General features: G+C 40.6%; 1 protein-coding gene across 3 annotated transcripts in view; it reads right to left on the bottom strand.

Annotated features, from left to right (window-relative positions):
• Positions 1–13787, bottom strand: part of MICU1 (mitochondrial calcium uptake 1) — a 174920-nt gene extending 161133 nt beyond the window's left edge. For 2 of the 3 annotated variants that reach the window (XM_070432948.1, XM_070432947.1), the window contains exon 1: positions 13671–13787. The gene's annotated coding sequence lies outside the window, so the exon portion shown is untranslated. The remainder of the gene's footprint in view (positions 1–13670) is intronic. The other variant, XM_070432946.1, reaches the window with a different exon arrangement.
• Between the last annotated feature and the right edge of the window lie 228 nt (positions 13788–14015).

A 14015-nucleotide genomic window follows, 5' to 3' on the forward strand; every position in this document is an offset into this window, starting at 1 on the left:
CTTGGCCAGTGTGGCTTAGTTAGTTGAAGCATCCTCCCTTACACCAAAAGGTGGTGGGTTCGATTCCGGTCAGGACACACACCCAGGTTTCGGGTTTGATCCTCAGTCAGGGCGTATGTGGGAGGTAACGGATCGATGTTTCTCTTTCACATAGATGTTTCTCTCTCTCCCTTCCTCTCTTTAAAAATAAATTTAAAAATGCATAGTTGTTGATCCAAACCAAACATTTTTTTTTAACAGTATTGTTCAATGGGTACAGAGTTTCTGTTTGGCATGATGAAAAAGTTCTAGGAATGCTTGCACAACAATGTGAATGTATTTAATACCATGGAATGGTACACTTAAAAGTAATTAAAATGGCAAAATTTGTTATGTGTATTTTACTATAATTAAAAAAACTATCTAGTCCAAGAATCTTAACTAGCAAACATATTTTAAAACACACATGCTCATAGCAGTGTTATTCACAATAGCCAAAAGGTGGAAGCAACCCAAGTGTCTGTCAACAGATGAATTAATTTAAAAAATGTGGTTTATACATACAAAGAAATATTATTCAGCTATAAATAGGAAAGAAATTCTGAGACATGCTACACCGTGGATTAATCTTGAGGACAATATGCTAAGTGAAATAAGTCAATCACAAAAAGGCAAACTATGTGATTCTACTTATATGAGGTGCCTAGAGCACATCAAAATCATAAAGACAGAAAGTAGAATTGCAGTTGCCAGGAACTGGGGGGAAAGGGTAATGGAGAGTTGTTGTTTAATGGATGTAGAATTTCACTTCTGCCCAATAAAAGAGAGTTCTAGAGATGAATGATGGTGATGACTTTACAAGAATCTGAATGTACTTAACACTACTGAACTATACACTTTAAAATGGTTAAGATGTTAAGTTTTATATTATTTGTATTCTAGCATAATAAAAATTTGAAAAAAAATTAATTCTGATATATCCAACAAAATGGATGAACTTTAAAGACATTATGTGAAGTAAAATAAGCCAGGTACAAAGACAAATATTTTATGATTCGACTCATATGAGGTACTTACAGTAGTGAAATTCATAGAAACAGAAAGTAGGATTGGGAGGAGGAATTATTGTTTAATGGGTATAGAATTTTCTGTTTGAAAATGAAATAAAAGTTCTGAAAATGAATGGTGGTAATGGTTGTACAACACAGATGTACTTAATGCCTCATAAGTGTACACTTAAAAATGGTAAAAATAGTTATTTTTTTAAATTATGGTTAATATACATAAAATTTACCATTTTAACCATCTTGAAGCATACAATTCAGTTTACATTTAGTCTATTCACCACACAATCACAGCACAACCCTAATTTTTGAAAAGACAAAGCAACAATGTATTACAGAATTTCTCAAATTCTAAATTATCTAATTGCTTCCTTGTAGCATGGTTTAAATTGTTTCTCTAATCCGTTCATTTCCTGTAATCTGGAAGTGATATTTAAAAGCTTGATTGGAGTCAAATTAAGTACTTTTAGCAAGAACTCTTCATAGATTACTTCATGAGCCTTGGTTTGTCTTACTCTTCAATGTCTACTTTGTTATTAATCTCATCAATGTTTTGCTTTTGTTTTTTTAAGTCTCAGACATTGTAGTTTCCATCTGTGGAGGTTCAGTTCAATTTGGGTCTTTTTTAAAGATCTTCCATGTTTCTATTTAACATATTCAATCTTTCTTCTATTTTCTGAGCATATGGAATATGCCATTAATTATGAAAATGGTTTTTTAAATATATTTTTATTGATCTCAGAGAGGAAGGGAGAGGGAGAGATAGAAGTATCACTGAAGACAGAGAACCACTGATTGGCTGCCTCCTACACGCCCCCTACTGGGGATTGAGCCCACAACTGGGGCATGTGCCCTTGACCACAATTGAACCTGGGACCCTTCAGTCCGCAGGCTAACTAACACTCTACCCACTGAGCCAAACCAGCTAGGGCTATAAATATGTTTTAACATTTCTTTCTACTAATTCTATTCTGTTTCCGTTTTGATTGATTTTTTCCCCCCTCATGATTATGGGTCATATTTTACAGCTCCTTTGCATGTCTAGTAATTTCTGGTTAGATGCCAGACACTGTGAATTTTACTTTGTTGAGTGCTGAATATTTTTGTTTTCCTATAACTATTCTTGAGCTTAGTTCTAGGATACAATTCAGTAACCTGGAAACAGTTTGACACTTTCAGGTCTTGCTTTTAAGCTTTTCAGGCTGGGCCAGAGCAGCATATAGTTTAAGGTTAATTTATGGCACTACTAAGGAAAAACCCTTCTGAATACTCTACAATGATGACCTGTTAAGACATTTTCTACTCTGGTTGATTGGAAAAAACAACACTATTCCTGCCTCTACAAGAACTCTGAGTACAGTTGTCTCTAATCTTTTCAACTGGTTCTTTTTCTAGCCTCGGGTAGTTTCCTCACATGTATGCACTGATCAGATGTGACTATTTGAGGGGAAGGAAGCCTTTGCAGATCTCAGGAGTTCTCCCTCCTTTCGGCTCTCTAATCTCTAGGCTTCTGCATTGAAAACTCCAGCTGCCTTGGCCTCCCTTTTATTCCTCTTTGTCTTTGTGAATTATTTTAAAGCAACCCTCAGACATCATATCATTTCACAGCTATATATTTTACTATTTAGTATGTCTCCAAAATCTGGACTTTCTTTCTACATAATCATGTCACTGTTACACTAAACAAATTTAATAATATTTCTTGATATGCAGTCCATATTCCAATCTCCCCAACTTTCTAAAAAATGGTTTTTCATTTATACAACTGGTAGTTCAAGTTCTCTTTAATACTAGCATTTAATTAACACTAATCTGTGAGGGGTACTATGCCAAGTGCCTGATATCCATTATCTTATTTAATCCTCAATGACCCTTGAGGTAAGTATTATTATTACTCCAATATAACTGAGAAGGACACCAAAGCTCAATGCTTCTAAGAAATCTGCCAGAGGTCATAGCCTGCAGATGGCAGAGAAAATTTTTATAATCCCAAAGTCATTGTTCTAACCATTATGTTTCATTACCATCTCGGGAATTATTAGGATGGAAAGGTAGATGATATCAATACTGAAGTTGAAAATCAAATTCTAAAACCACTTAATTTAAATGCTATTACAAATCAAAAACCTGAAAAAATTAGCAATGCTGCTTTATTTGAATTACAATATAATCTACTTGATAATTTCCAAATCTAAAAGCAAGTTTTATTTTAACAAGAAAGGAATGTGGTTGAAAATCTCTAGTATCATGTGAAACTAGAGAATATAGACCAGGGGTCCTCAAACTTTTTAAACAGGGGGCCAGTTCACTGTCCATCAGACCGTTGGAGGGCCGGACTATAGTTTAAAAAAAAACTATGAACTAATTCCTATGCACACTGCACATATCTTATTTTGAAGTAAAAAAACAAAACGGGAACAAATACAATATTTGTATTTGCATGTGGCCCGCGGGCCGTAGTTTGAGGACCCCTGATATAGACTCAAGTCTATTTATAATGTTCTACAACACTTCTGTCAAGTAGAATGTGCTGCAATGACAGAAGGTTTTATATCTGCACTGTTCAATACAGTGACCACTAGCTATATGTGGTTACTGAGCACCTGGAATATGTCTAGTGAAACTGATAAACTTAATTTTAAATTTTACTTAGCATAAATTTAATTGTTATTACCAATTTATCTGTCTGCCTCCACCATTAGACTATGAGCTCCTTGAGGAATGGAATATGATTTTTCCTCTCTCTCTCCAGAGCCTTGGTACAGATAAAACATGTTTATTGATGTGTGGTAGAATGTGTAGACGGAATTTTCTAGATGTGTCCAAGTAAGTTATCTAAATGTCTCAGATTGATAAAGGTTACAGAGTGCAGTCTTAATCTACTGGATTATATCCTGTTTCTACTCTGATTTTTAAAGCAAATAAAATATCTTATTTACTCATTTGTTCACTAAACATGTACTGAGCTTGTCTGTATGACAGGTGCTCAGGATATGATGGTGAATAAGACTCAGTTCCTGGAATCAAGACACACTCAGTCTCATAGAAAATACACACAATTGCTCCACAAAAGATAAAGAATAGTTTTTAAAGGTAAAAATAATTATAATGGGAACCACAAAGGAAAATAACCACTATCAAGTGGAGGGAAGTTTTATGAATTGGAGAACTCATTAACCTAGTTTAAAGATGAATAATAGCTCACCACTTGGAGGATGTCAGGATGGTGGAGAGGCGTTCAAAGTACAACAAACAGCCTATGCAAAAGTGTAAAGACACAAAAGACATGGTTTGTAGGGGGAGCAAAAAGTAGTTCACTGTGACTAGAACATGGGGGAAGGAATAGGAAGGGAAGGTAGAGACATAAAAGCTACATTAGAAAGATGTATTACATCTTAGATTCTAAAGCCCTCTCTATGCTGTGGTATAAAATGCTCACTTAATCCTAATAGGATAGTAGACAATCAAAGTAATGATTATTTTTAAAGGAAAAAAATAGCTTGCTGATTTAATTCCAATACTCGAGATACAAACTTTAAAAAGCAAATCTTAAATTATACTTGAGAACTTGGGGATTAGAAATAGACATTAAGTGCCCTAGCCGGTTTGGCTCGGTGGATAGAGCGTTGGCCTGCAGACTGAAAGGTCCCAGGTTCGATTCCGGGCAAGGGCATGTACCTTGGGTGCGGGCACATCTCCAGTAGGGGGTGTGCAGGAGGCAGCTGATCGATGTTTCTCTCTCATCAATGTTTCCAACTCTCTCTCTCTCTCCCTTCCTCTCTGTAAAAGATCAATAAAATATGTTTAAAAAGAAAAGAAAAAATGGGAGGAATGGCCTTCATGGCTCCCTCCACCTCCATGTCCAAAAAAAAAAAAAAAAAGAAAAAAAGAAATAGACATTAAGTAACTGTTCAAATCTGAATAAGCAATGCTATCAGGATAGGCATTTTAAGTTTAATAACCACCATTAAATCACTTTGAAGAGAAATGCAACTATTATTTGTGTAGCTAACATGAATGATGAGGATCTATTTCTCAAATATTATACTAAAGTTTCAACTTTCTCACAGTCAGTAAAACCAACCTTGAAGTTAGCCTGGGAAATGTTTACAATTTGCAAAAAAGAAAACAAAAAAACCCAACCCTGATTACTCTTAGTTTGGGGAAATAAAGATTAACCCATTTCTAGTTGTTTCTTTTCTCATAAAAAGGGCTAAAACACCTCTCATCCTAATGCAGCAATATTTAACTTCCCAATGCCAGATCATTAATTATATTTAGTGTCAATCACTTCTCACAAGTTTTTCAATTACACAGTTGCTTTTTCTTTTTTTTTTTGGTTTTTCATGAAACATTCTAAACCATGGGTGGGCAAACTTTTTGACTCGACGGCCACAATGGGTTCTTAAACTGGACCGGAGGGCCGGAACAAAAGCATGGATGGAGTGTTTGTGTGAACTAATATAAATTCAAAGTAAACATCATTACATAAAAGGGTACTGTCTTTTTTTTTTTTTTTTAGTTTTATTCATTTCAAACGGGCCGGATCCGCCCACGGCTGTTCTAAACTGTTATCTCTTTCACCTGCAGGTATCTAACATATCATATTCTCAAAGCATTACTTCTTCATAGGAGTTCAACACTGAACTTATCCTTAAAAATAAAAGCAAATCCATTTTTATCATTTCTATTACCAAAAGTCACTATAAATTCTAATCTGAATTCCTGAGATGTCCAACACATAGTTATCCTCCTATAGCAGCCGTGGGCAAACTACGGCCCGTGGGCCGGATCCGGCCCGTTTGAAATGAATAAAACTAAAAAAAAAAAAAAGACCGTACCCTTTTATGTAATGATGTTTACTTTGAATTTATATTAGTTCACACAAACACTCCATCCATGCTTTTGTCCGGCCCTCCGGTCCAGTTTAAGAACCCATTGTGGCCCTCGAGTCAAAAAGTTTGCCCACCCCTGTCCTATAGTGTATCTTCCACTTAATACTAAACTTTACTGAGCTCAGAATTTGTGTAAAATTCTCTCAATACATTCCCCTAGCATGAAAGTTACCATTCTTAAATTAGGCAATCTTCAAATACTTTGGCAGTACACTAATAATTACCGTATTTTGTTCAAAGTTTTCTAGCCTACTGCTATACTGTATATGCAATATGTAATGTAAACACCTGCCAATATCAAGACAAACTGAATTAAGAACAATATAGTTAATTCCTCAAATACCTGTATAATTTACTCTCCCCACAGTTAAACATGCTGAAATTGGGAAAATAACATCTTTTTAGACATTACTTTTTGTTATTGTTATTATTAAGTTACATTTAATGAGAACCTACTATATCCAAGACACTTGGCAAACATTAATTAAGTTAATCCCGGCAAGAACCCCAGAGATAGGTATTATCATTTCAATTTTGCAAATGGAATAAACTCAAGTTCAGAGAAATTGAGTGATTTTCACAACACCCAGAGTGATGGAGTTGGGTTTTAGAATACAGATCTGTCTAAACTAAAGCATGTGCCACCAATGTTAGCAATTGAAGTTCCAATGTTCATTGAAATAACCATTAACATTTCTTTCCAACGAAGACAAGACAGTAAACAATGTTGCTTCAATTATATTTTCTCTAAAAATACAATGCATCATCAGAATAACACATAAAGATACAAAGCCAGACATTAATGTTAACTACAGGTTTTTTAAAAAAAAAAATTGATGAGAGAGAGAGAGAGAGAGATGTGGCAGAGAAACATCAATTGGTTGCCTCCCGCACATGCCCTGACTGGGGATCCAACCCACTATCTGGGTATGTATCCTGACTGGAACCAGGACGATGATACAACCAACCCAGTCACCTGGACAGGGCTTAACTACAGTTTTAAAGTTAATACCCAGTGACAGCAATTAGTTACAATTATAGTGATACTAGGGGACCAGTGCACAAAGATTCATGCACGGGGGCTGGTTCCCTCAGCCCGACCTACACCCTCTCCAGTCTGGGAGCCCTCAGGGGAACCCTCTCCAATCTGGAAGTTTCTGTCTGTCTTTGCAATCATATGAGCGAATTGTCTGAGACCCAACCCAGTTTGGTTTGTTGCTCACAGAATAATAGAGGCATTTTTTTTTTTCTTTGCTCCATTGGTGGAGATTTTCTAGAAGTTGCAGGATATCTTCCTTTTAATTTTTCCTTGACACTCTGACTTTACTTATGTCTCTCACCTTTGCTCTCCCTCCATCTCCCACCCGCAACAGTAACTTGCTCCAGGCTCACTTTGCTCTAGTGTCTAGGACAGTGGTCGGCAAACTGCGGCTCGTGAGCCACATGCGGCTCTTTGGCCCCTTGAGTGTGGCTCTTCCACAAAATACTACACGTGGGCATGCACGTACAGTGCAATTGAAACTTCGTGGCCCATGCGCAGAAGTCGGTATTTGTGGAAGAGCCGGTATTTTCTGGAAGAGCCACACTCAAGGGGCCAAAGAGCCGCATGTGGCTCGCGAGCCACAGTTTGCCAACCACTGGTCTACGAGATCCCACAACACGTCTGCTACCAGAACTATGATTCCCAGCATTCCTGGTGCTCCCTGCGCTCTTGGTTTTGCTTCTGGTCCAGGGGCTGCTGAAACGAAAGGACTGTGAACTCCAGGCTGACAGGACCAGACACTCCAGTGGCATCCCCAGGACCCAGGCCACTCGGCGCCTGCGTGAGTAGAGCGGCAGGGGAAGCAGAAATGCACTGCGAGTTGCCAGGGCGACGCAATGGGTGTCCCGCCCCACCCCCAGCCGCTCAGCACGTGGGTGCTGCCCACAGGCCAGCCACGGTGATGCAGAGGGCGTTCCCGCCCCGCCTCTGGGTGCTCGGCACCTGCACGTGTCGGCCTGGAGTGGCTGGAGGTTGTTCTGGGACCCTGGCCACTCCGGGCCTATGCACGGGCCTACAGGCTCAGAGAGGCCTAGGTCCTAAGGACCCAGGCTCCTTGGTGCCAGTGCACATGCAAGCGGCCACCCCGCCCCTGGCCACTCAGCACCTGCGTATGCAAACTAACCCGCCATCTTTGTTGGGTTAATTTATATACTCGCTCCTGATTGGCTGGTGGGTGTTGTGAAGGTATGGTCAAGTTGCCACTTTCTCTTTTATTAGTGTAGATATTTTTTATATAATACACAAGTGAGTGGTTTCTATACTTTTTAAAACATTAAATAATTGCCCTAGCCGGTTTGGCATCAGCCTGCAGACTTAAGGGTCCCAGGTTCAATTCTGGTCAAGGGTACATGCCCAGGTTGCGGGCTCGATCCCGAGTAGGGGACGTGCAGGAGGCACCCGGTCAATGATTCTCTCTCATCATTGATGTTTCTATCTCTCTCTCCCTCTTCCTTCTTCTCTGAAATAAATAAAAATATATTTAAAAAAAATAAACATGAAATAATTACAGAGAGTCAAGTATTTAATCATATTACCTACATATACTTAAATATTTAAAACATTTTAATTTACTATTTATAAACCGCAGTTTGTTAATCAAATTAATCCACTGTAGTAAAAATATTTATCAAAAATCAATTTTAACAAACTGGTCAAATAAGCATAATATTAAAGTTAGAAAATGTGAATACTCCAGAGTAAGGATAACAGTACAAATATATGCACTTGAAGAGTTTACTTATTTATTTTTTAAATATGTTTTTATTGATTTCAGAGTGAAAGGGAGAGGGAGAAAGAGATAGAAACATCAATGATGAGAGAATCATCTATCACCATGCCTCACACTGGGGATTGAGCCCCTAACCCAGGTACCTGAAGAGTTTAAGTTCTATAAATTAATAAAATAACAGATATTAAAAAAGGAAAAGTCATCCTGGCTGTGTGGCTCAGTCAGCTGGAGCTTTGTCCCCTACACTAAAAGATTGTGGGTTCTATTCCCAGTGAGGGCACATATCTAGGTTGAGGGTTTGATCCCCAGTCGGGGCACATACAGGAGACAACTGATATATGTTTCTCTTTCACATTAATGTTTATCTCTCCCTTCCTCTTTCTAAAAATCAATAAAAACATATCCGTGGGCAAAGATTTAAAAAAAGGGGGAGGGGAATCAACATATACACTGTAAAGTATAATTTAATTTATACTGGGAAAGGAAAGCAAGTTCTCTTAATTAAAAAACAAATACATAAAAATTATTTTAGTGAACATCCGTTATTTTTGCCTATCCATCAATTCTCCCATCTCTGGGAAATAACACCTCAATTTTCCTTTAGCAATTACTATATGCCTCCTACCCTTAATTCATGTGGTTTGAAACTGTATACCCCCTACAACCCACTCCAGGGTAGGAACAAGAGCCAATCCTGGCCACACAAGGCATTCTATCACTCTAGCTACAGAGATTGCCTCTAGGATGGGCAATGACCCAAGTCAAGCCAATGAGACTCCCTCCCATACACTAGAGAAAGGAAAGTTCTTTCTCTTCTGGGGTTTCTAAGGTTAGAGGAAGTAAGGCTAGTGCTATTAGTACCATCTTCCCCACAGAGTCTGACTTTACACTCTTTACTTTTCCACACTGATTCCCAAACATGCAAGGAACTAGTGGTTACCTGTGGCAGAGGAAAAGATAAATTAGGATTTTAACTTTCAATGTTATATTTTCTATAACTTCTATTTTCCAAAATAAACATCTCTCTCTCTCTCTATCTATCTATCTATCTATCTATCTATATGTGTGTGTGTGTGTGCGTGTGTGTGTGTGTGTATATATATATATATATATATATATGAAATATGTTAATTAACCAGGACACTGTAACGGGTCAACAGGACAGGAGGAGGTTGCGCGCGGTGGCAGGGGTGGGGCGGCAGGGGCCTCTGGGCACCTGTGCTGGCGGAGGGCCAGATCAGCAGCGGCCCTGGCGGCTTCAACGGCCGGAGAGGGAGGCAGGGCTGGACAGGTAGCGGACAGGGCTGCTGCGGGCCCGGGGAGAGAGGCAGGGCCGGACCAGCGACTCGGGTGGGCAGTGCCGCGCAATTTCAAATCGCACACTGGGCTCCTAGTTACTTTTATAAAAGGAAGTATGGAACATGGGAAATATGCCCATGTGTTTTCCTCTCATATATGCTCAGATATCAATATTTTTACACCTTAAAAGCATTAACAATTTTCTCAAAATTTACCAAAGTGTGTAGAACATCTATTTTAAAAGAATTAACTTTTCCCCTTGGCACAAAAGCAAACTATTCTTTTTCTGAGGGGGCAAAAAGTGGTGAGTAAACTTTTAAAAAACTGTTTCTCTTTTTAAAAGGAATATATTAAACAACTCTATAAGGGGAAGAAATGACTAATGTTCAGCAAGTGCTATAGCCATTGTAAAAATTGCTCAAAAGGTAAAATTAAAGAAACTAGAAGAAACCATAGGCAGCAAAATCTCAGACATCTCTCATAGCAATATGTTTGCCAATACATCTCCTAGGGCAAGGGAAACAAAGGAAAAAATAAACAGATGGGACTAAATCAAAATAAAAAGCTTCTGCACAGCAAAATAAACCATCCATCTAATAAGGGGTTAATATCCAAAATATATAAGGAACTCATACAACTTAACAAAAGGAAGACAATCCAATTAAAAATAGGCAAAGGACCTAAATAGACATTTCTCCAAAGGACACATACAGATGGTCAAGAGACATATGAAAAAATGTTCAAAATCACTAATCATCTGAGAGATGCAAATCTCTCTGTCAGAATGGCTACCATCAACAAATCAGCACATGAAAGTGCTGGTGAGGATGTGGAAAAAGGGAACCCTAGTACACTGTTAGTGGGAATGAAGATTGGTGCAGCCACTATGGAAAACACTATGGAGTTTCCTCAAAAAATTGAATATGGGCCCTGGCCGGATTGGCTCAGTGGATAGAGCGTAGGCCTGGGGACTCAGGTTCGATTCCGGTCAAGGGCATGTACCTTGGTTGTGGGCACATCCCCAATAGGAGGATGTGATCGATGTTTCTCCCTCATCGATGTTTCTAACTCTCTCTCTCTCCCCTTTCCTCTCTGTAAAAAATCAATAAAATATATTTTTAAAAAATTGAATATGGAACTGCCATTTGACCTAGTGAGCCCACTTTGAAGAATTATATGCCTCAAACACCAATCAGAAACCTGAAACACCAATCAGAAAAAATATATGCACTTCTATGTTCATAGCAACATTACTTACAATAGCTAAGATCTGGAAACAGCCCAAGTGCCCATCAGTAGATGAGTGGATAAAAAAGCGGTGGTACGCCCTGACTGGTTTAGCTCAGTGGATGGAGCGTTGGCCTGCGGACTGCGGGGTCCCAGGTTCGGTTCCCGTCAAGGGCATGTGCCTTGGTTGCGGGCACATCCCCAGTAGAGGGAGTGCAGGAGGCAGCTGATCGATGTTTCTCTCTCATTGATGTTTCTGGCTCTCTGTCTCTCTCCCTTCTTCTCTGTAAGAAATCAATAAAATATATTTTTTTAAAAAAAGAGTGGTGGTACATTTACACCATGGAATACTATGCAGCAGTAAAAAAAAAGAAGGGTCTCTTACCCTTTGAGACAGCATGGAGGGAACTGGAGAATATTATGCTAAGTGAAATAAGCCAGTCAGAGAAAGACAAGTATTACATGGTCTCACTCAGATGTGGAGTTTAATGAACAAAATAAACTGAACAAAATACATCCAGAGACATAGAAGCATGAAATAGACTGATGAATCTCAGAGGGAAGGCAGGCAGAAGTGAGTAGAGATTAACCAAAGAACTGATAGCATATATGCATAACCCATGGACACAGACAAATAGTGTGGTGAAGGCCTGGGGGGTGGGGGACGGTGCAAGGTGGAGGGGGTAATTGGGGGGGGGAGGCATCTATAATACTTGCAACAATAAAGATAATTTTTTAAAGGAGAGGTAAAACTAAAGATTAAAAGTGGCCACAGTAGTTTTAATAACTATCAATTACTTTAGTCCCATAACGTTAAATAGTATAAAGTCTGGAGGGTCAATTAAATCTTTCCGTTATAATTATTTTGCATAATATTGCATTATGGGAGACATTACATACTATTGTTTTATTCTTAAATACTATAGGAAAGTTGGTGTCAACAGAACCCCTTGAGAATGTAAAAAGTCTACTTACTAAATATAGTAAATATTCTATATATTATAAAGACAGCAATACACACTGTTGTCCTCTTGCTTATTAGTTTTTATTAATAACTAATTATTTCTCTTTCTCCCAAGGCATACAACCCACTCCTGAACCTATGCTTATTGCCAGAATTACTCTGTGTTTTACAATCCTCAGTAATTAAGGACACTTAGAAGGTGTTGATGACACTCTCTTGCCATAATTAGGTAGCCAGAGTGATGTGTGTAAGTGGAAGAGGAAATCAGGGACCTAAGAAGGGTGACAACAGAGAGCAGCTGGAGGCCAGAGCCACCTTCCCTCACACAAGAGGTAGAAGGTTCCACAAAGTTCCTGAGATAAGGTGATAACAAACAAGCTCACTTCCTTGTCCAACACCAGAAAGACAGCAGGTTGGTCATCCTGGCCAACGTTTTAAGATGCTGACATTTCACTAACTTGCCATACGGTTTCCATGAAATCTAGAGCCTCCTACTGCTGTCAACTCAAAACCGCTTCACTTGACCTGCAAACTCCTTTCTTCCACTAAGATCGCTTGCACACATGGCCCACAGGGGTGCTTTCACATAGACAAAGGTAACCCAAGAACCCACCCAAAAACACTGTGATAGACACCCCTATTTATAACATAATGGAAAGAAAATGGGTCTTTCCAGGTACCACCGGGAGAATAAAACAGCTCACTCTAGTCCCTTAGCTATAAAATGGTTATTCTCCGAATATTTCTAATACCTACAATATATTTTAGGCACCTGAAGGAGAAGGTAAAGAAACCGTAAACACTAAGATCACAGAGACAGCAACTTAACGGTCCGCTTTTAACTCTTCTGCCAGCCTTCCCACAGAGTCCACGCCGCCTGGCTCACTCGCGCAGCCTCGCGCGGTGGGTGCGGACAAGGTGGAGAGGGCAGAGCGGGAAGCCACTGGAAACATAAACACTGAACCGTCCCCGAAGCCTGCGCTTTGTTTTGCCCTTTCGGGTCCCCATTGACTTTCCACTTGTTTCGTTTCAATGGCTGATCCTTCTCCCCATCGGAGATCTAACTGTAAACTCCCCCCGCCTTCCAACCACACCCACAAACGCCCGAGGAACCCATCGAGTCCGCCTGTGCCTCCAGGCGCCCGCGGGGAGGCGGACGCCGGCGCCCAAGTGAGCCCGGCGGCACCCGGAGAACTTCTCCCGGGACAGGAGGAGGGGCGGGGCGGGTGAAGTCAAGAAAAGCGGCCGACGCGCAGCAGGAAAGACGAAGGACTCCTCTCCAGCCCCCGAACGAACGGGCGCCTCGGGGAGAGACAGCGACCCCCGCCCGATCTGAGAAGCCGCCTGAGCCCAGAGCCGACAAACGGCCGGCCCCGGAGACCAGGTCGCTAACGCCGTCTTGTACCCACGTCCATTTCGCCTGCCATAAAGAATGTCTGTCTCCTCACCCCCTTCAGAGTTCAGCACTCACCCGTCCCCGCTGAAGCGCCAGTTGCTTCTGCGTCAAGTCCTCCCACCTCAGAAAACCATAGAGACGAAGAGGCAGCCGAGACCAGCCTCCATCACCGCCCACCTCCAGGTGACTCCTCTAGCCGCTGGGCCTGTCGGGATAGTGGCGAAATGCGTGTGGGCGGGGCACGGAGGAAAGGGGTGGGGAGGCGGGGGACACGGAAACAAGCCGCCTCGGCCCCGCCCCGCCTCAGGCCCCGCCCCGCCTCAGGCCCCGCCCGCCTTGGCCCCGCCCCACTCTCAGGCCCCGCCCCTGTCCCGGCCAGGGCCCCGCCCCCTCAGTATTTAGGCGGGAAGGACACACACA

This window comes from Myotis yumanensis, unplaced genomic scaffold, assembly GCF_028538775.1.
Source record: "Myotis yumanensis isolate MYYU_CA2020_CCGP unplaced genomic scaffold, mMyoYum1.0.hap1 SCAF_13, whole genome shotgun sequence".
In the NCBI taxonomy this organism is placed as follows: domain Eukaryota; kingdom Metazoa; phylum Chordata; class Mammalia; order Chiroptera; family Vespertilionidae; genus Myotis; species Myotis yumanensis.